This window comes from Montipora foliosa, chromosome 10 (genome assembly GCF_036669935.1).
Source record: "Montipora foliosa isolate CH-2021 chromosome 10, ASM3666993v2, whole genome shotgun sequence".
Lineage (NCBI taxonomy): Eukaryota > Metazoa > Cnidaria > Anthozoa > Scleractinia > Acroporidae > Montipora > Montipora foliosa.
Window position 1 is genome coordinate 17,864,889 of NC_090878.1, and position 5,000 is coordinate 17,869,888.

Consider the following 5,000-nt stretch of genomic DNA (forward strand, 5'->3'; position numbering starts at 1 on the left):
ATTTACGACATGAAAACAACATTAATTTTGAACCACGAATATAAAAAGTTACCATCAGCGAAAAACATTTTGGGAGATTTTAGTTGTTTTGTTGTAATTGTAACTCTTTTCTGAAGAACCTTTTCCAAAACACAAAATAGACAACAAGCTTTCTTTCCATTAATTCTTCACTGTCACATTTTCAATAATTTTTTTACCTGAAAACTGTACAGCTTGACTACAAAATAAATCAAATTGCTTCATCTCAGACGACTGAGATGTGACTTCGGTAAACACTGTGATACATTCAAGACGTTCGATTCCTTTTTCACCCATACTGAATTTCCCACTTGCTGTCAGTGTTCTACATAACAGCACAGTTCATAAAATAAGATTAGAAACAACGCACACTTCTCATATCCGACGGCAATTGTTGTCGAAGACCATTTCTCGTCGCTTTTAACATTCCAGATATTTATTTTCCCCGCCTGTTGACGTTCCATTCTTGATCTCCGTATTCCACTAAAACGCCTTTGGCGTTACAATTTCAACGACATTGCAGGTTTAATAATGAATGTTTTTTTCAATGGGATGTCAAAAGGCTTTCGACGCCATTGCAGGTTTAATAATTAAATGTTCTCCTGTGTGCAACAGGAAAATCGACGCATTACCCCAGCCCCCTCAAACCTAACAAAATACGCGCAGAAGACTCTATGCACAAAGACACCACTTAGCAGGGGAGTGACAGGCAAGACTTTTCCCGACACGGAAAATAACAAAAAAACCCACGAAATGAAACCGAGATTCCGACTGGGTTTAGCAACCCAGTAATGAGTGCCACCAAATTTACTGTCACAAACAACCGTTTGTCGAATTCAACAATCGAAGCAGAAGCAGTTGAGAAAAATAAAATCTAGACTCTCGGCTATATAAGCCGAACCCCTTTCTCCGAAAATTTTCTTTCGCCTGAATTTTTATTTCGGTCTGAAACTTCACTTGTTTATGTAATCGCTTTACACGCAAGCTTTTATTGATTTAGCCTTGAACACAGTGAAGAGTACGCGTAATATATGAGGTTTGCGAAACGACTATCGGACGTTTGCGAATCAACCCAACACGTTTGCGAACTGACGGTTTGCGAAACGACTCGTTGGCGAAACGACCGGTTACCATTCGGACCGAAAATGCGAAATAATCGTGGTGTGCATTGCTGGCGTCGATTTCCTTTGACATTGAAACCTTTTTGTATCGATCAACATGTTGGGCTTATATATAAGCTCCGGCCATATAGTACGAGGTTTGAAATCGCAATTTTCTACAGAATACAACATTTTAATGAGAATGTATTTGTGACTTGAGTTGTCGAAGTTTTATAACCTTCAAGACTGGATATACCTTACGTACGTATACAGCCGTTGATTATAGATATCTTTCAGTTACATGTATAGCCCTGACGTTAAGGCAAATTAAGATGCACAAAGCTGCTTATTAAGCGTTGCTTTTACGTTGCTAAACACTGCAAACTTTTACATACGATTGATCTTTTAGTCGAAGCATTTGAGCTACGATGTACAGCGCTGCGTGAGCATTGCTTTGTCGGTCTTAAACATTCCAAACTTTTCCTCGAAAGTATTTTTCAGTCGCAGCTTTTGAGCAACGATATACAGCGCTGCTTTACCATTGCTTTTTCGTTGTTAGGCATTGCAACCTTTCTGCAGCGCTCGATATTCTGCTTGTGAAGCTTGGTGAACGCATGAAGGTCGCATAAAGGACGCATAAGCACTGTGCAACCTAAAATATGAAGTTGCGCAGCGCTGCAAGAGCGTTGCGCTGTTCGTACGGGTATGTTTTATCTCCGCACTGTTTGTTCAGAGAAGAAACTTTTCATGCGAGCGACAAACATGATTCTCGGAATTCGAAACAAGGTTCGGACAATTGTATTGTTGTCATGGGTATCATGTTACTGAGCATGTCCTTAAAAGCATGTAAGCAAATTTCCATTTGTTTGCTTTTCTCTTGAAGTCATTTAGTGTTCTTAAAGGTCTCTAAAAGCACTATTCTCTTTTTTAATTGACAACTAGTGTCCTTTTCTTGTGTTGTTTAAACTGTAAGTTCTTCTCAAATTGTGATCTTAAGATTTTGTTGCACGAAAATACTTGGCTATAAGAAGCACCCCAATTTTAGCACTAACTTGCCACCCAAAGACAGATTTTTCTTGAAAAAACCGTGTGCCCTATAACTGAATAACTACGGTAATCCAAATCTGATGGCACGGTTTTGGCCAAAATCGTGGCTGCAAAACATCGTTTCTCACGCCTTGCCCTAACATTTCACAGCAGCACATGTTCCCTTTTCAAAATTGGCTCAAACATTAATGTTTGGGGCCGTCATTTTTGCCAATCAGACCAATCAGATATGACTTAAATACAGGCGTTTACTGTATGATTGTAAACCTCCCTGAAGAAGACTTACGCTTACAGAGACAGCAGAGTGCTGCTCACTAGTTTAGTTTTTTTAATTGGTTACAATTTTTTTCACAAAAAACAGCAGCATTTCATTATGGTCAATCTTTTGCACATTTTACACTCTTCTAGGTATTTTTCCACCATTGTCTCTTCCTCATAAAACTTACGAGCATGAGAAACAAGTTCTCAGAGGGACTGATAGGAAGATTTATAAATTATCATCATGTGTATTTGGTTCGGCACATGAGAAGAACGCAGTATGAATCACCTGCCCCTTCAATGTCAACTAATGTGGCAGACCCTGTTGAACTTCACGTTTTCGCCACACTTAATTAAAAGTACTGTACCAAACTGATTCAGACGCCGCTCTTTTGCCGTTCTTAATTCCTCAGTTAGGTTAGTGGAGTAGCATCTGAACTGGGCCTAAGTAGTGCCCAAGCCCACAGGTGGGGGATTTGACCACAAATTTGTGCTCCACAGTAGGGGCTTTTGACACACAAACAAAAAAGGAAATGACAAATGCCTGTGGGTATGCTCACCTTCCCCTGGGTCAGGGAAAACATTGATAGGTGGATAACTGCTGAATAGACCTTTCTACAGATACGGCAGTCAGTTTGATTTCTATTGTTTCAAATAGCTATTATGGGATGTCCATGGGGCAAATACATATTAATTTGCCTCCAGAGCATCCCATGTCTTTCGAAACAATAGAAAACGAGATGCTTCCGTGAAGCATACACTGGGTTGCCTGTGGTACGTGCTACAGAAAATCAGAAGGCACTGAATTGTGTGGTATTGAAATACAGCATTCCAGTCTCTGAAGAATAACAAATAAAAGAGAAGCGAGAAACATTGGCTTCTAGGCTGACATGTTGATAATTTTCAAGTTCCCTCACAACTTCTTTTTACGACAAGTGTGCCCTCTGAGCATCTGACAGCTTTGTAATAATAAACTTTACTGAAGTTAAGCCCTCTTTCGCGGGGTTAGTGTTAGGATGGGAGACCAAAACAATAAACCCCGCATAAAAAACAGAAACATCTGACCGAAAATACTATTAACGCTAACAAATGCGAACTCAGCAAGGTACAGATTTTGTTAGCTTGCTTTATGCAAAACAAATATTGATGAAAAAGCAAATAACTATTGATACACAGTTTTCAGAAAGAGCAGAAGGAAGTTTCTCGGACGGTCGATCGAGAATAAAATATTTACGACATGAAAACAACATTAATTTTGAACCGTGAATATAGAATATAAAAAGTTACGATCAGCGACAAACTTTTGGGAGATTTTTGCTACGTTCAAGTAAATTGCAAAATCGAAAGTGACATGGCCGGAATTCAGCGGGTGCCGTGATTAAGTTACCGCGGCATGTTTACTCGCCAAACAGTGAAGCATCTGTGTCAAATGATGGCAAGATACCGGGTTTTTGTAAGTTTCTTTTTCTGTCAAGTGTTATAAAGTTTGACAATGAAATGAGCGAAGTCAAAACAAAGATCACAATCGCCCAACTCTTGTTTATGCAAAGTCAAAATTTACTCTCCAAGACGCGTACGACGTTATTATCACCAGGTAATTCCATCATTTTGGAAATGGCAGCTACTTTATTATTCATCTGCGTCACAAGTTTTCACTGATTTTGGGGCTCATTTTGTTGAAACTCAAGCACGCTTCCAACAGGCCTGTGAACCCTTCCTGCTTACAGAGCAATACTAAAAAACTTCTCCCATATCACATTTCAACCTTAAGCTCGAAAATTCAATACACAACATGATTATTATAATTCACAAAGGCAGAAAATACTACAGAATCCTTTTCCAGCGAAAAATTAATTGAAACAAACAACATACAGTATTTGCTCTTAGAGGCGAAAACCTCTTCCTATTTCATTGCGTGCGAGAAGACAAGAAACTCAATTGTGTCAAATTACCATGTACTTCAGGTAAACACAGCTCACTTTGATTTCGTCTCGACGGGCGATAGATTGTTGTCGAAGTCCAGTACTCGTCGCTTTTGAGATTCATGCCTAGTTTATCCAACTGACTTTCCATTATTGAGCTCCATAAGGGTATATTTTGTTTAAGGATCCACTAAAACGCCATTCGCGTTGCATGACTTTCGATGCCATTGCAGGCTAAGTTAATGATTCTACCGTGTCCACCAGAGAGATCTACGCAGTTCCACTACCCTCTCGATCCTAAGAAAATACGCGCAGAAGGCTCTATACAAAAAGACACCACTTACCAGGGTAGTGACAGGCAAGACTTTTACCGACACGGAAAAAAAAAAAAACAAAACAACTAAAAAAAAAAATAAAAAAAAGAAAACAAACAAACTAAACGCAGACCTCGACTGCATGGGTTTGCCCATAGGCAACCTAGTAACAAAATGGCCACCGTATCTGCAAAACTTTCTATGGACCGGTCTATGTAGATTGAAACCGTGCCACCTTTGTTAGCACTCGGTGGTATTCTTTGAAGAACGAGTCAGAATACAATACTTGCTATTCTTATGCAAATTGCTTTCTAATCGTTTCTTTCCGACAAAAAGAACTT